Below are 23,353 nucleotides of genomic sequence, written 5' to 3' on the forward strand. Positions count from 1 at the left end.
TGCCTTGTGACAGGAGGGGGTGGGCTGGCTCCTCCTGCTCCCCATCGCTGCCGGTGTCACTCCGAAGCATTCCATGGCTAGGTAGCTTTCAGCCGGATGAGCAAGGTGTGATGTGCTGAGCGGCCATGTGGTTGCCAGACCCCTAGCATGGGGCTGCTTGAGAGAGTGCAGGCTGCAGCAGGGATGGGAACAGGACCTCTTGCTCACCTGAAGGTCAATTCTCTATCTTCTCACCATGCAGAGCAGGGCTTTATTCCAGGCTTAGTCCCTGAGTACAGGCATGCCTCCTTAAGGCAATGGGAGCAGGATGGCACAAAATTCAGCTCCGTGGGATCTCCGTTGGTGTGTGCAAAGAGCAGGCAAGGGGAAAGGGCTGTGGTACCTCACGCAGAGCAAAAGCAGACATGAAGTTCTTGATTTGAAGGGGGCTGTTCAGACTTTATCTCCAGCTTCCCATGCATTCAAAGCTGAGCTGTTCCCTTCTCAGTGTTAAAAGTTCTTCAAGCCCTGCCTGACTCCAAGCACAGAAAGAGCCCTAATTCTGCCACTCTTTCCCGCCTCTCAGACCTGTTGGGAATTTTTTTCTCAGCAGGAGTAATCAGAGTGCAAACCGACGGGCTGAGAAGGGCAGAGCTCTTCCCCAGCTCTCACCTTTGCCTGCAGCAGAGACCTGTGCCTCCTACCTGTGTCATTGCAGGGCTGGCTGCTGGGGAACTCGCATGGAGGTGACAGCTGGGCGGTCACAGCTCTGTAGGTATCCAAGTGTTGACAGGGATTTCTAAAAACCGTTTTGAAAAAATGTATTTTTGCCATCGCAAGTCCCATCAAAGGAAGTCCACAATGTTAAGTACTCAAATAGAAAACATTTATGGAAAGAACAAAAATGTTATCATTCCTTCTCTTTTCCGGTGAGTGTAAATTAATGGCAGTTCAGCGCTGCACTGAAATAAGCAGGGTGAGGTTGTGGGAGAGCTATTTTTAGGCCAAAAATATTCAACAGTTTGTCACTCGCTCATTCACTTTTTAATGTGAACAAGGCTTCAGCAGGCTCCAAAAAGCACGTGCCTGCTGCCCGCACCGCCCTGCTCTGCAGCGGCCCCAGCCAGGGGCCTCCAGCGTGTCCACAGGCAGGTTTTTACACAAATACGAGATCACTGCCCAAGGAGCCAGACGCCACCTCCTGTGTCTATGACGGTGGCTTATGAAAAAGGGCTCCCCGCTTTCCAGTGGTGGTAAGCTAGCAAAGGAAAGTTGCTAGCTTAGCCCCCTGCTCCATCATTTCCCATGAGATGTCGCTGGGCGCTGATAACCTCACCAGCTCCCGTGGTGAGGATGTGCACGCAGAGCCACCACAATGCACTGTCATGGAAGGTGCTCAAGCTTTGGGCTTTTTCTTCCCCAAATCTGTGATTGTTTTTGGAAGGTGAAGGAAGGCTGCTCTGTATCTGAGGGTTTTTCAGAATCCTCTGCAGTGGCCTAATCCTGCTGTCACCCATTTCAGCTGGGGAAGAGCCTGGCCGCTGCTGAGGATTTTTGGAAGTGAGGTGCAAACAGTAAGTGATGCCCCCACATGGGAGAGGGGCTGGCCACCCTGGCAGCGCTGCTGGTGGAACTCACAGGACTATGAGGCCCAACAGCCCCCCAGGGCCACCTCCAGTTCTATGTTGCTTTGTATCCATAGGCAGATTTACCTCGGGTGTTTGCAAGTTACTATCAGGGAAATGGAATAATATTGCTCTACTTCACCTTTGCGTTGGAGTTCAAGCACCATCCTCAACCCCATGCAGAGACCCACGTCCTGGAGCTGTAGTTGCACCTGGGACCTTCGCACAACATAATGCAGAATAACAACCTGACAACTCTGTGTGTTCAGTCAGGATCAGACCTGCTGTCCTCCTGCGCAATGAAACTACTGCTGCTCAGCTAGCGTTGGTTTTCCAAGTGTATCCTATGGCTTGTTATCAATTGGAGCGAGGCTTAATTTTGATTCAAGCTTTCTTCTGAAATATCCAGCAAAGCCAAAGAAAGCCAAAGCCAGGAGAGTGAAGCAGAGATAAATGCACCTTAAAAAAAAAAAAAAAAAAAAAAAAGACCCAGGGTTCTCTTTAATTTGCAATTTATCTGCAATTTAAAAGAGTAAACACAGCCATGCTGAAGATGCATAAACACAGCTTGGAGAGCTATTGAAATCTAGGTCAGGGTTTCAGCTCTGCCTGGGGATCTCATTATGTGAATCAGGGAGACTCTGCTGCTCCAGGAACCAGGTGGAAGATACTTCTGAACCAGTGTAATGAAACCAGGTAGGCTTCTGCTCAATCGACAGCAGCTCCATGCAGGCTGATAAACAGGTCACAAAGCCATTGCTGAGCTGAAATTGCTGAATTATGACCGAATCACAGTGTTCAGTAACGGCGAAGGAAGCCTTCCTTTTACTCTCTAGTGGCTTCGGTCTACAATTGTGTTCTGAGGAGGACCTGAAGCATTTGCCAGCAGTAACCAACTCACCTTCCCGATGCTTGAAGTAAAGTATTGAGCTGTCAATCTGACAGCTGTTAACAAAATACACAATTTGGGGGGAAAGAAAAAAAAAAGCTTGCATTGATCCACATTCATTTGATTTGCAATCTGAGCATATGACTTTTGCAGAGCATGAATCTATTCTGTATTTGAGACCCAGCCTGTGTTTGTATTTTAAGCTAGTCTTCCAAGCAAAACATGTGAAAAGAGAACATTTAAACAGGAAGGGTTCGATATTTTTTTTCCTCTCATAAATTTCTGTAGGTCTTGTTGCTGCTAATTACTGGAGATCTCAGCACAAGATCTTTTCTTTCTAGTAAACCAGCTTCTCATGTTTCCTGCCCTTCAGTTAATCAGTTATAATCTCCTGTTCTGTTTGCTTATTTAACTTTTAAAAAGCTAATTGACTGTTTGTGACATGAGTCGGCCTAAGACTACGAAAGCAAAGTGTGTTTGCGTGTACCCGCAGAGCAGATGGAGGGTGGGCTTTGGCAATGCCCACAGCTGGCCGCTGCGTCCTCTAGCTGCTCCTTCCCTGATGCCCAGCGACCACCGACGTGCAGGGCGGGGGCGTTCAGCCCGGCTGGCTGGCTCTGTCCCACCATGCCTGCCCGTGCGCCTGCCAGGGAGGTCGGCGGGGCTGGCTGGCAGCCCAGCACCCCTGCAGGTAGGGCACGGGCAGCTGCCGGGGATGATGACCTGCAGCCTTGCCCAAGCGAGGCAGAATCCCAGCCGGCGAGGGTGGGTTAGGGTCGAGTAAGGCAGGGATGCGCAAGGGAGCCTCTGCAAGCCTGGTCCTCTGATTCTTCTGGAGGGGCTGGGAAAGCGGATTAGAAAGTAAAAAAATGAGGAGCTATTGCAACCTCATTTGTGCCTCTGCTCTGTTAATTGAAGGAACATGTTTGTGGTGGGAGTGGTGGACTTGTGTCCCCTGTTGCTCTGCTGTCCCACGTCCCCTCCCTGGCACGGGCATGCTCTTTGGAAACCTATTTCGTTTGGTACCTATTTCTCTCTGTGAACACGTAGAGCAGGACAGCAGCTGCACCCGCAGCTCCTCACTCCCCCACGCCCTGGAGCTGGACTTCACAAGATGCAGACCAGCACGTATGGGTGCCAGGGCTTCTCTGCAGCCAGTACTGGTTTCCTTGTTTACGTAGTAACCATGTCTTCAACCTGAGTACCAAAGAGGTCTCTTCCCAGCATGTACTTCCCGACGGCTGCTGCCTCCACAGGCAGCATCTCTGGTGGGGCAGCCCAGCGTGTGTGAGGCTGATGTGAGCCACCTGGGCTGGGACGTTACTAATGGTCTATTGGATCCTCTGAGCAAGGTTAGGAGATGGCTTTTCTCAAAACGGTATTTAATTGATTGCAAGTGAGGGTTTTTTTCGCAGTGTGGTTTTTGCCTTGATCATGCAAGAATAACTAAGCCACACTAAATCTTTTTTTTTTTCCTCCTCCCTTTAAAACAGGTCTCTAGATCACACCAGCCTTTGGCCCCCTTGCAGCTCTCTGTGGCATCGCATGGCTACAGGCTCAAAGGATACAGCCAGTGGAGAAGTCCTCCTGCGTAAGGTGAGTTTCTGAAGGGATGGGTCTGCTGTGAGGTATCTTAGCCATGCTCATGCATGCATATTTTTGCTGCAAAAGAGATTATTTTTTTTCTTTTTTGGCAACTACGTGCTCCTGGGATTGTGTTTCAGCATGACAGAAACAGGCTCAGAAGGTCCCACTTGAGTTCCTGGTATGACAAAACTACCTTTTAACGTCAAGCCATCAAATATGAGGCACTCTTGGTTTCTAAAGTGATTTGAGACATCATGCACAGTTCTATAAAAATGCAAAATGGGGCTGCTATATTACCTCCCATGGTTCAGGAAGTCTGGAGGAACTGGTTCAACATTTATTAGCGAAAAAGCACTTCCTTAAAGCCATGGCTGCAGCATCTTCCTTTGCAGCAGGCTCTTTATTTTTGTGCTTATAACATTGCAGTTTATTTCCGTGGCAACAACTATAATGCTATAATTCACATCCATAGCCACTTCACTGTTATTAGAAAAGGTAAACCTGTGACAATAATTGTAAAAAAAAATTATCTGGGTCCAGCTGAAATAGCAAACTATAAAAAAAAAAAATTAAAACTAAGTGAATTTCTGGTGCATTAAATCATGAGATACTGAGCTGAGCTTATGATTTTTCTCCTCTCACTGCAGAAAAGTTGTCTGCCATACCAAGAGGTAAGCCTGCGTAAGCAGGCTGAGAGCTGTGGCTGCAGATGAGGGAACACACAAGCACTCTCATTTGTATTTTACTTCAGCTTTACCAATGTTGTTCTGTGTTTTTCCTTCCTTGAGGACTCCAATTACTCATGTACTGTTTTCCTTCGTTCTACTAAGTGATGCACAAATTGTTTCTGCATTCCAGGTTAGTTTCTGACGTCCCTCTCTTCTGTTTAAATGTGGATAATGACGATGCTGCCCTGCTCATCAGGAAATGAGTAGGCTGCTTGACCCCAGCCTGAGCTGAAGGAAAGAAGCCACATCTAGGTCAGTGGAATCACTATGGCTTACCACTAGCCCTGAATCGGGATTTGCCCCTACTTCACCAGTTATTCAGTGTTTTTGAACATGTTCCATCTTTCACCTGTGTCCAAAGTGTCAATGCTGTCCTTCACTGACAAGTTTAGGACATAACGTGGGCTCTGCTGGGATGAGCACTGCACACAATCAGTGAGGAACTAAGGGAAAAATTGCCTTTCCCTTGGTTCAAATTCCAAACCAGCCGCACGGTGTCCTTCCTAGTTCTGTCTGCTGTGGGTTTTGCTTGCTTTAAATATTTTTAGAACATAGTAAAAGGGTTTTTTTATTTTATTGTGCATGTGTGCGCACACGCACTCTCATAATTAATCAAATAAATGAGAATCCTGCCTGTATGATGAGACTTGCCTACAGAGGGTGTGTAGGACTCCACACTTGTCTGGTCTTCATTGCCATGCCTTGATTCACATGATCTTCTGTTTTGATGGGTTGATTTAATCTATTTTAACTGAATACTTAGTAGGAGTCAGGCTACTAGTAATATTAAATGAGCTAAGAAAAATACTGTACGTATGCTTTCCTGAAAATCTTTTATTTCCTCCATAAATAGAAATATAAAAGCTGGCACTGAGAGAACACAGCAGGCTATCAGAGGGGTCAGTTTGGCTGGTGTAGAATTTGCTCTTCAGATGATATGATTTTCCATTAATTACTGACTACATAACCAGGTTGTGAAGTTAGACTTGTTTGAGAAAGGTGTGAGCCATACGAACCATTTGGTCCCACACGTGGTCACGAGCTCTTCATCCTAGCTTGAGGCAGCTGGGTGAGCGAGTATCACCTTTCCTAGTTGTGTGTGATGTGGGTTGCAAATTGGCATTACGAAACAAACCTCCTCACCTGCTGCTTTGTCTCGTTACATTTCCATAGGCCAAAAAGAACAAAAAGCCCCACATTCAGTAATGCAGGTGTAGGCTCGCCTGGGCGCTGTGTTCCCTTGCCAAAGGTGGTGTGAGGTCTCTCCCTGGCCCCTGAACGCTCCCAGGAGATGACCAGCAGCTCAGCTGGCCTGGGTCTGCCTGCTCTTCGTGCGCACTCCTCCTGCACGGGGCGCTCACCTACACTGCTACACGGATTTGACACGTCAAGTTTGCGGCTGTATATAGACATTCTGCAATCTGCTAATTAATGCGTGGCCTTAATCAGAATACAGTTATGAAGAATTGGCTCTGATATTGGGTTTCGCCAAGTTGGATAGGCCACATTTGATTTTTGCTTTCTTTTAAATTTCCTGCTTTTCCTGTTGCATGTTATTGCAGTCTTTTAACAGCTATCAGAGTCACCACGATACGTGCTCCTTATTGCTGTGTGTGTTTATTTTTTGCTTCATGTTCAGAGTATTATCAATATTGATTCTCAAGATGGTTCTTGTGCCTTTTCTAGGGCGACATGCAAATGGAGCGACTTTCCATTTAATAATAACTGAAACACTCTGGAACATTATCATCTGCATGGCAACCACCAGCCCATCTGCGGCTAACATCAATATTACAAAGCAAAAAAGCCTGCTTTTACATGGTAAATACACATTGTGAAAATCCTTATCAGAGCTGAATGTGGGCTCGGTGGGAAAAGCCATCCTCTCTGTAACACTAACAGCAGGTCACTTTATATTTCAGCTGTGAACAATGGACAGCAGTGATTCACTCCGCAGCTAGTCTCATAAAAGTCTACTCCTTATTCTCTGAGATGAATAGGAGTGATATTTTTATAGATGAGTGTTGTTGTTGTTAAGTCTTTTCTAGGTCAGTTTAAACCAACACGTGTAACCCCTCCTGGCTGACTCCCACCTCTGTGCAAACTGGCAGATCCATTCAAACACAGGCAGGCGCTGGAGCGGTGCTCTGGAGGGGACACGCTGGACAAGCCACATCATCAGAGTTGGGAATTGGGTACAAAACAGCACCTAAGCCAGATGTCGAAACTCAGGAGTGCTGGACTCCGGTCTTTAAGTGAAAAAGAAGAGTGCCAAATGCTTGCCAGGGAGGAAGAAGCCTGTTCATCTGGGCACCAGCCAGAGAGGACCTTCACATCTTCTGATGGTCCTCTGCCTAGGGGTGACATCAGTGCAGGCTCCCTGTTTGGGGTTGTGCTTTCCCTCAAGTTAATGCTGCTCTTCTGCTTACAAAAAATCAGCACAGTATTAATTTCACTGTGTCTTAATTATTCCATTTCTGGTTTTATAAATATATAGCTGCTTTTATGCTTTAATGCAATATTTTCCATTAAGCAATCCTATACGGTACAACAAAAATAAGCACTCTTATAACAACATGTGTAAGATTAAACTATTAAACTCACTCAAAGTACACAGTTCATAAATTAAAAGTGCTTATGCTCATACTTTAGTATTGATTGCTGAGTTTATAAAAATAGAAGAACTTGCCCTTAGGAAACAAAAATCATAGTTCCTTAAGCTTTTCTTTGTCAGGAAGCCAAAAAGACAACATTACATGGAAATGTCGCCATTTGTTCATGTCAAATGTAGTTTATTCAATTAGATATTTTATAACTCTACTGAGTTATACGAAGGAGGTTAATATTTTTATTGTTTTTCTTCATGCTGTGCCTCTAATACACAGAAACATAACTTAGCCTAGTAAAATATACAGTGTAATTTGGTAATGTGTTTATTGGATTCCAGTAAAAGACTACGAGAAATTACTCAAGATTTTTGCATCTTCAACTAAAATTATCTTTTTTCTTTCTGCCCCTCCCCCCCCTTGCAAGCTTTTAGCTTTTTGTTTTCTGAAAATGCTTTAAAGAAGAAATTGCTAGAAACAGTTGCATTTTTTTCCTCAAGAGTCAGGAAAGAAAAGACTTTCTGGAGAACAAGGTCTTTAATTACTCATGTTTTTCAAAATTTAATTATCTGTGGTTCTGAAACATATCTGACATCTTGCAGAATGATAAATGCAAGAGGACTCTCAATTTACAGTAACTTGCTTTTTGAAACTGTCTTATGGAGGGTTCAGATCAGTGATGGGTTTATGGGTGTGGTTTTGTGGTAATTCAAAATAGCCAAGAAGTATTCATTTTTCCTGTGGACTTCATTTTCTGCCAGATTGGAATCTGGAGCTCCATTCAGCTCCAGGGGTCAGGTAAATGCCACCATCAATGTAGGAAGAAAGATGGGAACATGCAGCCAGTGCAAGGAAAAAGAGAGGACCAGAGCGACATCAATTTTAGGTTCACTTAACCAGTGATGGAACTGCAGCCTAAGCAGCTGGATAAAGCTACAGGCATGCTCATGAGTTTTACTGAACTGGGACAACGGTACCATGCCCCGTGCAATGGCCTTGCCACATATGCAAAGAAAAAGGAAAAGCAGGGCTGTTTAGCTGACTTTGGGCTGAGAATCACATATGTGGTCCATGGTCACTTCCTAAAAGTTCCTGTAAGCAATTTCACTATGTGACTCTACAGGAGGTGATGTTTCTTGAAGAGACCAACGCCCTCCCTGGAAAAATATCAGAAGTTCAGAAAAGGTGAAAGTTGAATGCTGCCACCCCCTTCCTCTTGTATAATTTGATTAGCTCATCCTCTTGGGCAGTAGAAGTTGCCGTCCCCATGGTGTTGGTTTTAGGGCTTTTTTTGAAGTCTTGTGTTGTATTAGGAGCTGCTATCATGTTTGAACTCAATTGAGGACATGAAACCAACTGCAGTTTGGCAAGCCACATAGGCTGGAGATAATTTTTGTTCTCTGTTAATTTACCTGCCTGTGGTTTTTTGTGCTGCCCAGGATTTAACCACAGCTTGCTCATGAGATGCTAAACACGTTTGTCTGAAACTGTGCCGGCTGCTGACCAGCAGCAGCGGTGTGTCATCCATTCTGGTTCCTCTTCCCCATGGCCAGGCACAGCTGCTATGCTGTGACATGGACAGACCCCAAGCCTAAGGCTTCCCTTGACTGCTGCATCCCTGAGGACATGGAAGGAGCGTTGAAAGGGTCTTTCACAGTGGGTACAGTTCTGGTCTGCCCCGGCTGGTCAGGAGCTAGGGGGGCTGACATGCAGACACTCTTCCATCCAGCTTACGGGCTACGCAAAGAGAGCAGAAGCGCTGGAGATGACAGTGGACTGTAGCACATAGTTTGTGGAGTGGCCTCTGGGAGAGACGCTGCAAACTGTGATGACTAAGAGTGGCCTGGAAGCTAAATCCAGTGTAACTAAGGGTTACATGAAATGCTTAATCCAATTTAAATGCAAACTGCTTCCAACAGAGATGGCCTCCCCGCATCCCACATGTGCATTCCTGCCCTCTCCCTTCTGTCACCTGTGGGTATCCTCGGGCTGTGGGCTGACTTGGATCATGCTGTTCATCCAGCACAAAGCAGGCGACGTTCTGTGTGTTACAGGTTCAGTTTGTGTCAGGCCAAAACTATGCATGTGCCAATCTAACCTGGGAGACCCCATCTGGCAGAACAGAGGGAGGAACACTACTCCGTTTGGTAGCCTTCAGTCAGACTGGATTGAGTAAAAGGAAACTGGGCTGCAGGGAAGCCAGTCTGAATAATGCTCAGGGCTGAACAGGTTTCAGCAGCTCAGGAGACTGGAAAACAGAAAGCCACTGGACACTCCTCTTTGCTACCTCATGCAGGACCCACACAAAATCTGGAGCCTTCCACCAAGCTCTGGTGAGCAGGACTGCAGGCAGAGGAGCCTTCTTTTGGAAGAAACCAGCCAGCTAAAGACAGTTTGATGGGGCTTGCTGATATATTTATACAGGTCAATAGTCTGGAGGTCAGAAGGAGCTCTGGTTTCTAGATAAAGGCCTCTCTCCTGTTCACTTTACTACTGGTCACAGCTCTCTCCCATTCATTTTGCTGCTGTTTTTCTCCCATTTCAGGACAGGGATGTGGCAGGGTTTGAACAGGGCTGGTTCACACAGTTGTGAACCAGGGCTGATTGAACACAGCACTCACACAGTGGTGCAAAGGAACACAACCAGGGCATCACCCTCCCACTCCACTGGCATCCAAAGTAAACACCTTTTTATCACTGTACTTATGCTTTGATTTTAAACACAGCTTTTCCATTCCAGATGTAAACCCTTTCCAGGATTATCACCTCCAGTTTCTGTAAATGGACATTTGTTTCAGGAAACAAGTGGAAGAGCAGCATACTGCCAGGGTAAGTTCCCTGAGCATGAGGTTGCATCTCAGTGTTGAGAAGCCTGTGGTGATTATTTCTTCCAGTCTTGTCAGATGAATGTAGTGGCGGCACACTAACAAAAGGTGCTATGGGACTGCTGAAAGGAGCAGGGGCTCAGGGAGGTTTTGGGAGGTGCAGGTGGGAGTTGAAAGTGAGAGATATGGAGGGAAGTGGAAGAGATACCATTCCTGGAGTGTGGCAAATATTTGGTAGCTGTGGGAAGGATAGAGAAGACCTCTAAGTTTTATCTGTAATGCAAAAAAAAAAAAAAAAAAAAAAAAAAAATATCTCAGAGAATTCAGGACATAAAAGTGGAGATAAAGGCAGAATTCCAGCTTCTACTTCTCTGTCCTGCTCCTTCTGTTCTCTCTATGCTTGGTGTTGGCGTGTTGCTGCTCTACATTCTCGCCTGCGGTATTGCTGTGAATTCTCCACCCGTCCTCCTCCCCGTGTGGATCACAGCGTAGGTGCTGTTGGGGGTGTTTTCTGACATGCACAAGTAAAGGCTTTGTCTGGGTGGGTGCCCACCTCGGGCAGGTGGGTTAGGAGCCCCTTGCATTTCCAGGAGAAGTGACATGCCTACCAGCCCAGCACCAGGCAGCCAAACCAATGTGCGTGCAGGATTTGTGAGGCTTGTGTGCAGCAGAAGCAGGGCTTCCCCATGCCAGGATGTTGTGGCTGAAAGTCAGAGGATGATGAAGAGAGGTTTGGGGGCTCATCTGCTGCTGAGACAACACACCTTCCCATTTAAGCTTGTAGGCTCTACCGCAGCTTCTCTGTCGCAGCTCAGGGATGCACAGCTTGGTCATCATGCCCTTGCCTCTGCCACTGCCAGCGGTGGCACAGCTCAGTCCTGCAGTTTCCAGCCTCACAGAGGGACAGTGAGGGGAATAAGAAAACAGCACCGAGCACAAGCCCTGGCAGACCTCAGGAGAGGGCTGCACAGGTACTGAGCAGTTTCTGGTCTCTGGACCATGCTATCTTTACAGTCAAAGCCATTACCGCATCAAGTAAATACAAAAAATTAAATCAATTTACGTGGCCTGCTTTACACATTAACATACTGCACATACTGTCACTGAAGTGTTTAATGAGTTCCTTCTACAGTAAATTCTGGTCTTTTTTATTATTATTTTTAATTCAGCAGAGTTCCAGAAATGTCATCCTATTTCCCACTGTCATACAAAGTGCCCGAGGCGAGGCCACGATTGAAAAATCTTATGAAAAGACTGATATTCTGTTTCTAATCTGATGCATTTCTGTCTTTAGAGCATCTGCTAGTTTCTTTTTGCCTGCATGCCTTTTCTATTTTGATCTAACCTCTTCCCTTCCACCCCCTGTTGCAGTACCTCTGTCTGCAGTGCCGGTTTCTCCTTCACTTCACTAGTTAATACGAAAAAACTACCTTGCCCCATACCTGGGCAGGTCAGCTTCCAGCACTCCTGAATCCCAGCTTCAGCTGATGTTTATGGTGGCTAACAATGAGAAGATTTTTTACACTGAGGATAATGGTGTATTTTGCACTGTAAGATAAACCTTAGATGTAAAAATCATTATTTATTTAATATGAACATCAAAGAATACCACTGGAGAAGGGAACTTCAAAGTTTCACAGAATAATCAGAATTCTGCTATTATATGAGGTATTTTTTTTCTCCCAACTCTATAATAACAAGTAATAAAAGTGTAGTTATCAGAAATCATTGAAAGCGTTACTAGATTGAGCTGGGGAACAAAAAAGGAATTAAGTTTCCTTAGAAGCCAGAAGTCTAGCAAGCGACAGGACTGCAGGGCTAACGAGAGAAGTCTGACTTGGGGCAGGCTGCAGTGCTTCCAAAACCCATTCCTGACCCCAACACAAAGATTTGATTTTGGGGAGAAGGAGAACTACCATTGGGAAAGTTCGTTGCTCAATTTCCTACAGGACTTGCTTTAATTAAATGCATATTTAAATAAGCAGGAGCTCAACAGTGAAAGTATCCTATAGCATCATTATGCATTGTGCTCCAGCGGTACAGAAGCACCACTGAGGGCAGCCCGGTCCCCAAGCATTGCATATTCTAGGTAGAGAGTGTCACAGAAAAGACATCCTTTGTGGCTCTCCCGCTACAGATTTGTCTGAACGACTTTCTAAAGCCTCTGATGACTGACTGTGAAACAAGGCTCCAGTTGATTAAGGAACCGAGTGGCTTGGCAGAAGAATGGAGTCCTTCAGTTTAAATTCAGCCTAGTTTCCGTTTTCTTAGTCCTTTCCATGACTCGCAGAGAAATACCCCACGATTTTTTAACCCTTTGCTCTGCCTGGCTGAACCCTGGGAAGATGTGGGCTGTGTGGGTGACCGTGAGCTTTCTTTGTTGGCATCACCTCACTGCTGGACCGACCCTGTGGCCCCCGTGAGACCCCGCGTGGCAGGAGAAGACTTGCCAGGCAGGGCTTGGTGGAGAGATGGGTCCACTCTCCTGGTGGGCAGAGGGGAGGAACTGAGGGGAAAAAGGAGGCATCCAGCAGGTGAAGGAGCATTAAGGTCCAGGTGATGCAGTCTGTGGCTGGGAGAGAAGCGCGATGGTCTCTGTCAGCCCCAAGCCCACATGCAGCTTGTTGACCCCATCTGTGATCTGCCCATGTCTATGAAAGCTGGGGTGGAGAGTCCTCTGCTGTGTGTGTGACATTTGGCGAGCAAGCATTTGTGTTTGATGTTAATCCACTCAGCTATTGCTCCAGCCCAGGCATGGTTGCGGCCACGGAATTGCCAGGTTTTGACAACAGCCTTGAAAGGTTTCTTCATCCTGAAAGAACAGGGTTAATTTCCTATTCCCACAGTAGGTGCATTGTTTGCATGCATGCGTGTAGGGAAGGAAGAATAGTTTCTAAGTGGGTAGGGCAACAATCAAGGTCTCATTGGACCTGGCTTCTTGTACCACAGCTGTCGAGGGTCTGCTCGATGGCCCCCAGCAAATCAGCTCACCTCCTCATGGCTCAGTTTAGCTATTATGAAACAGAAATGAAGGTGCTGACCCTTGGTAAAGTTCATACAGTGACATTCATTAGCAGAGGGTATGGGAGGTTATACCAGTATTATTATTACAATGTGCATAAGGAGAACAATAGACAGAATTGGAACAAAACCAGATGAAGTGGAGGAGGAAAAGGATGGAGCTTAGACTGGAAAAGAATATTTTATAGCAGTGACAGCAGGCAGGAAAAATAGTTAGGTGGGAACATGTCCTGTTGACTAAGAGCAACCCGTGCTGTCTCTGTACGTTAGGAGACATGGGTGACCTCTTGGTGTCTGTGCCTGATGTCCTCACCAGGGGAAGATTCCTTGACAGTAATGTGTGTATTACAAAGCTCTTCCCAGCCTTTGGTTTCATTGCTTAGCATTCTCAGGCAGTGCTCCACAGTCCTCTGTAGGCAGCTGTGGCATGCCCGGCCCACGGTCCCAGCTCGCTGCTGGCTGCTTGTGCTGCCCTGCTCCCCAGCCAGAGTGAATGAGCCCTGTGAGGGCTTGTGGTGGCTCTCACACAGGCACGTGGCTTCTGGCTGGCTCACAGCATGGCTGTAACTCACTGGGGTGTGCCTGCACAGGGCCTCCCAGGGCCCAGATGGGATCCAGCTTGCCAAATGACAACTACTTTAAAACCTGGCTGGTGAAGAGTGGTGACACCTCCAAAGGCAGCTGAAGCTGTGGGCAGGTAGGCATCCAGGAGCTCCAGCCAGGACATCGCCCTGCCAGGGATGGCCAGTGCCATCGCCAGGCTGACTGGGGGCTATACACGTCATGGGAATTTTCAGGGTGGACTGGGGAAGGATCACCGAGTTACACGTTTGGAGGAATTGCAGTGATTTGGGCTGTGCAGGAGAGCCATGCCGCATCTGATGTGGCAGGAGACCATTTATCCTTTCATAACTTGCTCAGAATTGTTCCCTCTAACATCACTAACCAATGTTTCCCTTCTTATGGGTAAGGGACATGGGTGATCCGTATTCTTGGCTCAGGCAAAAAGTACTTTTTTCCCTTTTCTTCACAAGAGCAAAAATTGAAAGTTAGTTGAAATAAAACCTTTCACTTAGCTGTTTAGAAGGAGGACGGGGGGAAGCACTCACAGTAGACAGTGGCTGTTGCAGTTGCTCCCTTCACCCATTAGTTTAACAGCTGGACTGTTTACCTGGGACATGAGGGATGTGGCTCTGATTCCCTCCTCCGCTTCATACAAGTCCCTTGGCAACACCATCACCACTGCAGCGCTGCTCCAGTCCTCCTGCGCTGCTGCCCTAAGGCTGCGCTGAAGCAGAGTTGAGTACCCAGGGACACTGCCCACAGGGAATGTCAAGCTGGTGGGACAGTGAGTCACTCCATCCCAAAGATGAGCTCAGGATTTCACGCCGGTGGAGCCATGCCACACGGACAGACTGAAGAAGGCTTACCCAAAAACACCATGAGGAAAACTGAGCCTGAAAAAGGGTGAGGAATGGAGGCAATGGTTTTAGGTGAGCAGCACTAGGAACTAGGGAAACACTCAAAGGAGAGCCTGACAGGAGTAACACTCATCGTAGGACAAAGAATTTTAAGACATGCAAAATAGTTGCAGCATTTATGGGCGTGATACCTGGGAGAGAAGGCAAGGGACTGCTCACGGATTTTGGCAACATATGGTGAATTAAGATAGAAGGTTGCCTAAACTACAAAAACAAAGCTGGTACTTGGTAAGCTATATATGATATAATTCTGACGTTCAGAAATAGTTTTGAACTTGCAGATTTTGACAAGTTGCATAAGCTATTTTCAGAAGGGAAAAGAGTATAATGGTATAACTGAAATGGAAGAATATAAATGTCCCAAGGTCTTGAATATTGTCTATGTACTTGCAGATTGTATGAAAAGGGTAATTGATAAGAAGAGAATATACCTCTTGTCCCAGTAATAAACCAAATAAACTGTTCCTACATAAAGTCTGATTCCAGAAGTATATGCAATGTTATAATAAGTACTTTAAAGTAATATCAGATACAAAAGTGTATATTCCTTTTTCATAAATACTATATTGTTTAAAAAAGTCTGTGGTTCTAGTGGTCCAAAGTATATGACATGTTCCACCCCCAGACAGTGATGGATTTGCCACAGAGTCCTTCCCGCACGGAAAATGACTCCTTCTTGTGGGATGTGCAAAACTGCAGGAATGCAAAGTTTCAAAGAATATTGATCTATGTATAGGTTGCGAAGATATTATCAGTTTAATTTTAGAATCAATACAGGCACTTGTAATGATTCTTAATTGCACGAAGCAAGCCTCTTACATCCTTTGGCATTGGGGCTGGTGAAGTCAGGACAAGGAACTTAAGTGGGAGCTTAGTACAGCTCTAACCATGCCAAAGGACAGGAGAGCAGGGCCAGAGTTGCATAGTGTGGTTCTCCACTGGAAGGATTTTTTACTGGATCAGGAGAGGTAAAAAGGAGACTTATCCTCAATAAGAATTTGAGGATACCATATTGAGGATATTCTCAATACCTCAGTACCTCAATACAGTATTTTGGGAAGAATTAATATTAACAATGATAGCATATAGAGCTGTCATAAGGACAAGTTTTTGTGGACCGACTTTAAGGAACAGAGGCTGGACAAAAAAAAGCCCTGAAGTAACATGGGTGATAAATATAATACCTTCTTGAACCTAGAAAGCAAAATAGAAAGGCTGGGAAAAGCAGTACTCTGTATGAGATTTGTGGTATTTTTGTGGAGAACTGACTAACAAGCACATGATGTGCAGCTTGGAAGAGTGGGGGGGGCGGAAAGTGCTGGGACAGAAACCTGAGCTTTCAGAGAGATTAATCTCCCTGACATTAAAACAACCTCACTTCCCACATTTGTAGGAGAAAGACTCAAGTGCCAGATTTCTAATGAAAAGGTAGCCATGATCAAGCCATGAATAGCAAAAAGGCATGGCAAAGGTTTTTTTAAAAAAGGGCAACCTATTCAGGAAAAATCTATATGAAATATGTTGGCTCCAACTGCAATATTGAGACAGCTGTTGAATTGCAGCCTGAAAAAGCGTAAAATATTGAGAACTGGTAACACAAGCTCCAATTCTGAAATAATTGTGTGACAAGCAGAAGAGAAACTCGTTAGGCAGCTGAAAATGTCACAGAACTAATTGTTTCATTTTGCTAGCTACCTTCTGTTACATGCACATCAAAAACCACTCTGTAAGATGGGAATATTCAGTTTTGAGGAGCAGTAGTAGACTCTGTGTCATCCGAGCACTTCCATGCTCCAAACTTCTGTTGTCTGGCACTGGAGTAAAGAAATGCCACTATTCCTATTTTACAGTCAGGGAGGTAGATCAAAAAAAATGAAGTGATTTTGTAAAGATTGCACCAAGAAACTGTTGGCAGGTCAGGGACTGAACGCAAGTCCCCAAAGAACTAGACAAATCTTTAGCCACTGGGATTTTTTACCTGATTTGTGAAATGGGTCATTGTTAATAATCCAGAATTGTTATTCTTTTCTCTTTTGACAGATTTAAGGGCTTTCATGTGCCACCTCCTTGTTCTCTCGCGTGTTTATATAGAGCATGTACTGCATATTTGGCTGAAAGCCAAGTGTGGCTCAGTTCCTCATCTGCTCTTTTTATGTTGCAACTTATCTGCCATCCCACCTCTGCATTGTCTTTTATAAATGTATCTCTAATCTCAAGCAGCGTTTAACAAACCGAGATACCAATGTCACAAGGGGTGACTGCAACAGTAGTGCTCCTAATGGTCTCCACTAGTGCATCTGTGGAAAACTTGAGCAGCCCTAGGAACAGATCACTAGGTGTTTGAGATTATTTTCAAGAACCTTTGCTAAGTATTCACCAGGAATAGGGAGACAGCTGTTAACACTCCAGAAATACCAAGTGAAGGTTTGAATGCCAATCCAGAAAAGGAGCTGAAAATACTGTATATGATTTATCAAGGGCATATTGGAGAAGTGTGAATAGAGATGGTGCTGTCATGATGTATCTTACAGTGCCTGATATTGGAATGACTGCTTAGAGATTTCCAGTTAGACATGGCAAAATTTATTATAATTGCCAGTGTTGCGGAAGTCTGTGTTAAATGGGTACCAAAAGGCAAAAAGTGGAAAGCCTGGGGACAAGGGAATTTGTTAAGGACAATGGAATTTGGGTGGCTGGGTTTGTGGTCGGGTTTTTTTAGGCTTTTCTTGGGTTTGGTTGTGCTTTTTTTTTTTTTAATGTTCTGACAGAGGTTATTATAAAGAGGTAAGAGGAAAATGGCATTTTGTCACCATCCCACCGGCCACCAGTGGCAGCTTTCCCCTCCTTAGCTCCAGGAATCAGGGGATGGGGAGAGGGCAGAGGTCTGGGGAAGAAGCACTGAGTGCTGCGTTGCAGTGTGGGTGGTAGGGACTGAAGGAAGAGCATCTGCTGCTGCTGTTTCCCCCACTTCATCACTGCTGGTTTCAGAGGCAGCTGGGAGGTAGCCAGTCATAGGAATGATGTAACTTAATCCAAATAATAGGAATTGGCAATAAAATATAAAAGGATACTTGGCAAGAGGGTTGTACAAAAGAAGAAATGTTTTCACCTGAGGTGTGAGGTGTGAATTGCTGAATGCAGTGTGTTTAGGAAAGGTGGACACAAAATCAAAGGAGCTGCTGGCACTGCTTGAGTGATATGTGAGCTCGGGTTTGTCTATGTTACTCGGAGACGGCTTTCAGCTTCTGCTGCTCTATTATCTGCACTGTTTTGACAGTAACTTCATAAAAGTAGGAGCCGACTGTCCTGAGGGATCTGTGTGTCCAGCCTGGGTGTTCAGTCCAAGTCCAGCCGGGTGTCTAGCTGGCCATGTGCACCCACAGATGCCACTTCTGTGCACACACTTGCTATCTTAGTGCAAGAGATGTGGCATGCACTATTTGTGCAGACATGCAGGCAAACAGGTAACTAAAAAATCTAGTCTTGAAAGTATTATGGATATTCCCAGAGATGTAGTTCACCTTGAATCTGCTTAATAATAGCATTTTAGAATGAGCCCACCCTAATGATTATAAAAAGAGTTTGTCATCACGTGTTCCATTCATTTTGAATATACTGTATGGATGCTAAGCTCCAGTTCTCTGCCTTTGATCCTCAGGTAACTATTTATTCCTACACAAACTGGACTCTAAATGCTGCTGAACTGGAATTCAGTTGTTTTGTGTTGCCCTGCTGGTGTGAACAAACCACTTCTGAAAGGTGAGGGAGCTCTGTGGTGTTTGGTGGCTGCCTGACACCAGTTTTACACGCCTGTGAAAGGTTGGGGGGGTCAGACTCGCTGTCTTTGACTGAAATACTCAGGCTTAGTAAAAATGTCTCTGTTTCACCTCTGAAAGGAAATTGTATCCAGTAGGCAGCTCTCTGCTCTTGATGACAGTGAACACTCAGTAGATTGCTCAACACTTGATGTGAAAAAAAGCTTATAAAAATTGGGTATGTGAAGATTTATTGAGATAAACTGTGGCAAGCTACCAGGAATTCTTCTGTGAGAGAAATAACCACCCTAAGAAAGTTAAAGCCTAGAGCACCTCTGAGGACTGGGCTGGCAGAAGTGACAGTGAGAAATTATTTCTCTGGAAGCAAAGGGAATTTGAAGTGCTTTTAGAAGAAATGGATGGATATGAAAGGCTGGTGCCTTAAGCTGTCTCAGAGCTACTTTGAACCTAATTCTTGGCCTTTCTCTTACAAGTTATTAAAAACATTGGTTTGATATATGCCATTTATGCAACACAAGTGATTGTTCAGCCTGAACAAATACCAGTAACAGAGGGCAGGCATAAAGGCACCCGCCGAGATCACTACCTTTCGACTAGTTTATGAACAAAGTGTGAAGTCCTAAGAAAAGCTGAAGGTGCTTTATGCAGCGCATTGTCATCTGGATTACCTTCCTAGACCTTCTTGATACCAGGTAAATTGCCAAAAATAGCTTCCTCTGGTACTGTAGGGCATGAGAACCGGTAACATAATGCCAGTGCTAATACGTATGCCTCCTTTGCTTCACACACCTTTTGCCCCTTTGCCCCTTCCCTCCTGGGGCATAATTAGAAGAATACTTTATGTGGGGACTTAACTGCAGTCATTTTCATCTGGGTGGATGTTTTACATGGTCTTCCATGACTTCTGAACCCCACAGTACACCTTATGAATTATAGATATTGGCTGCTTCAAGGCATTGTGACTAGAGGGAGGTACGTCCACACTTTACTACAGAAATACAGCTCTTGGTGTCAGCTGCCCAGGAAATTGTGAAGTTAGAAACCTTAATCCACATATTTATGATCTTTGAGTGAGTAACTCTGGAGATAAGCTGAAACAAGCTAGCATTTCTGCAGTGGTCCTTTCTCCTCGAGCACTGACAGCTTTCCTGAGTGCTGTCATCTCAAGGGAAGGCGCTGGGGCTACAGCATCAATCGTTTCAGAAGTGTTGTCAAGCCCGATGGGGCAGAGCAAGCCTGAGCTGGGACACTGCTGCCAGTGTGCTAACTTTCTGACTTAAAAGCTTATCCACTGGGCCCAAATGGTGTGACCGGAGAACAAAGCAGTAAAACTCTAGCTGACAAAAGTGGGTGGAGGCAAGCCAGGACTAGAACAAAACCAAAGCTGCAAATAAAATATAGATCATCTCAGCCCAGTTTAAAAAAAAAAAAAGTACTCTGGTGTAGCCAGGGTAAGTCTATGCACTGACGGGCACAGAGTGGGCTTGGATATTGATTGATATCCCCTCTTATAACACTGAAACATGGTGGGCAAGGCATGTCTGCCCACCACAAAAAAAGAAAAAGTCATACTTGTTTTCCCTTAGAAGGAGGTGACGTGAGACAACCTCCAGTTCATTGTGTCCTGCCTTGGTTAAGAAGTATCTTTGATCTCTGGTCTGCTGGGCTATGTGTGTTTGAGGTGAAAAGGTCCTGACTCAGGGAAGACCTTGAGAGGGAGACTTTGGTGCAGAACTGAGGTTTTCTTAGGCTAGCCCATGAGCCCACCAGCTCACATGTGGTTTCAAAATGCAGACAGTGGACACAGCTTAGAGATAGAAACACATCCCTAAGCACTGTTATGATAGTTGTGGAAAAAGCAGTCCCTGTCTGCAGAGCCACAGCAAGACAGATCACTGCGGCAGCATCCTCTGTTCAGGAAGGAGCACTCATGGTGCTCGGTCGCCAGCCAGAGGTCCAGACTTGGGAAGGAAATGTGCTCCACCAGAGCCGTTCAGACCCACAAGATGACTTCAGTGTGCTTAATTGCTTCTAGAGGAAACCATTGGCTGGTGTAACTAACTGTCTAGCTTCCTAAGCTGGCATGGTGAAAGGTCCCCAGCCTGGGACAGTCTGATTGTCTTCCTTAGCTTTCCTAGTGATGCTGTAATTCATGGACGGATCCATCTGCTGAAGCCTCAGAAAGAGATGGAGCTTGTGCCAGTGCAGCAGCGGAGGGAACTGGCAGGGCAGCCCTGCGCATGGCAGGGGCTGGCCTCGGCCATCCAGCTGGGGCTTGACCTGGCACTGCCACCAAAAGGGCCAGAAATAAATGAAGCAGATGGGAAGTTGTGGTGGAGGCTAACCACAGGGCAAGGGTGTGGGCTGCATCTGCCCACAACACCCACACACCATGGGAATGGCCCTGCTGACGTCTGGGAAGCTCTTCAGCATCCTGTCTGTCCCTCGCCTCCCTGTGTTTTTCCTTGTGGTATCATTCCCTGAGAGCACTGACCTGAGCAGATGTAGTGTATTTAAGGTTCTTTCTGAAGTTTGGTTACAGTAGCATCTAAACCTTGTCTCAGAAAGGGTTTTGACCCTTTTTCACCCTCTCCTTAATCTACAAACGCATATTTTTACTTCCCAGCAGCAGTGCGCTGCAAAAGGGCCCCGTAGACTTGAGGGCTGAGGCACTGCGTGGGGACATACACACCACGCTCGCCAGAGGCAAGGCTTCTGTGTCTTCCCTTGGTCTTGCCATTACCAGTGTACAGCCCAAGGTTTCAGCCAAAAAAACCCCACTTAGGACACTGGCTGCAGCTGCGTAGGAGTACATTGAGGGCAAATGCGGTTTTGTTCCTTGGCAGCTGTTTAGTTGTACAAGGAGAATTCTGGAGCTTTCTTGGACACCTCTGTGTGAATAAGGACAGAGCTGTTTCTGCCCAAAGCTCTACTTAGCTGTGTGTACTACTCTTGTTATTAAAGCTACTTGTTCTGTTATTGGTAGTTGTAAAAATTGTTTCCTGAACCTTACTGTTTCTCCATATTTTTTTTAATGGAGTATCTGCCTTCCATAGCGCTACCGGGCTTTGCCTTTTAATTAAAAAAAAAAAACCAAACTTAAGGTCATATATGCTTTTATATATATTTACCATGTATTGAAAATATGTGAAACTTTTCCTATAGACTGATAGTGGGCAGTTGACGTTTTAGTTCTAATGCACAGTAGCAACTAAATCTAAAGAACTGTATTTGTCTTCATCTTTTTTTTGTTTGTTTTGTTACATCCTGTCAGCCAGCCCTCCAAAGCAGACTGCTCTTGTACCTCAGCAAATTGAGACATTAATTCACGAATTAGTCTGGTGTTATTAAAAACAAACCCCACCCCTTTCTGAAAACATGGGTTTGAACTGTGAACCATTTAGTCTACTTCTGCCTTCAGAAACTGAAACTTCAATCACTTCAGAAACTATGACTTAAGAAATTGTTAGCCTGAACTCCCACTTTAAGAAGGGGACAGGGGAAAGAACCTTTCCCACCCTCTTTCAAATGATCATGATATGGCTTAATTCTTAAAGCTTTGAACCAGTTAATCCTGTCTTCATTGTTGTTGCAGCACAAACTGACACAAGGGGATGTCTGGATTAAACTATAGGCAAGAGAAGTTAAACCAGATCTCTCCTACCAAGCAGAGGGGACATCAGTCCTGGAAGAAGCTGGTGCTGGAATGCAGAAGGGGGTGGGCAAACCCAAGACACTGAGGCATCAAACATACCAAACATAGTGGGTAGGGGAATAAATTGGGAAAATAGAAAAAGAATATTTATCGACAGGTGCTTTATATCTCAGAGAGAGAGAGAAACAGATAAAACTTCACCTTAACCAGAGCTGAGCGTTTAACTGCTAAGCCCTAGACACCTAGAGAGGTCATGATAAGCATGACAGAAGCAACAGAAACTGAAGATCACATCAGCATAATCAGAGTTTAAGTGCAGGCAGGAAAATAGAGACTAGGAGGAAAGCATGAAATACCTTGCCAAGAAATAGCAGGGTTTTCAAAGCAAGACCTGAACTATGTTGATTAGTTGAAAGGCAAGAATCCTTTACTGCTAGCCAAAGACTGCCTGATCTGCCATCTTCTATGTTATTTTGGCAAAATGAGCAAAAAAAAGTCTTCTGTGAGTATTACTGCAGCTTGCAAACTCAGAAGTTAGCTGTTGTTTTGGGAAAAGGCAAGCTAACTTGAGATGCCGAAGTTTAGCTATGGTGCCAGGTCTAGTGCACTTGTGATGATGGAATTATGCTCCAACAGAAAGCTGCAAGGCTTGCTTTTTGGGGCCAGCTGTTGCGCTTACCCTGATGCACAAAGGAGAAGCCACGTTAGCTCTGGCAGGCAGGAGGAGCAAAGTACATGTGTGTTGTACCTTGGCTGCCTGTTGCTGGGTTTCCTTCCTGCCGGTAAATCAAGTGATTACAGGCTGCAGCTGCTAATTATTTCAGACAGTGGTTTGAACCTTAGGGGAATCAAAGCCATAGCATTTCTTTTCTGGACTCTTAACTTTGTACTTTAGATATTTACTGACCAAGCAGGCCAATAGCATGTTCTCTTGCATAGACTTAGCAGCAGCCTGTTTTATCCAAGCAGGTTGAAATCAAAACCCGGAACCGTGTTCGTCCCTACAGGCCTCTGAAGGAGAACAGTAATCTAAATTAATTTAATATCTGTGGGCTGAATATAGAATTTCTCTTTAGACCTTATCCTCAGTGGATATAAAGTAATTGTTAGCCCCAAAGTCACTTAAGTGGGTGGAAAAAACCACCACCAACAACAAATAACCCAAAACAAAAATCTGAAGT

At 45.3% G+C, this 23,353-nt stretch overlaps 1 long non-coding RNA gene across 1 annotated transcript in view; it reads left to right on the forward strand.

Moving 5' to 3' along the window:
• LOC130158432 (uncharacterized) overlaps positions 1 to 7,782 on the forward strand; it is a 33,814-nt gene extending 26,032 nt beyond the window's left edge. The window contains exons 4-6 of the long non-coding RNA XR_008825289.1: positions 3,987 to 4,089; positions 4,939 to 5,060; positions 6,495 to 7,782. This is a non-coding gene — a long non-coding RNA (uncharacterized LOC130158432). The remainder of the gene's footprint in view (positions 1 to 3,986; positions 4,090 to 4,938; positions 5,061 to 6,494) is intronic.
• Positions 7,783 to 23,353: the final 15,571 nt, after the last annotated feature.

Source organism: Falco biarmicus, chromosome 13 (assembly GCF_023638135.1).
Source record: "Falco biarmicus isolate bFalBia1 chromosome 13, bFalBia1.pri, whole genome shotgun sequence".
Taxonomy (NCBI): Eukaryota; Metazoa; Chordata; class Aves; order Falconiformes; family Falconidae; genus Falco; species Falco biarmicus.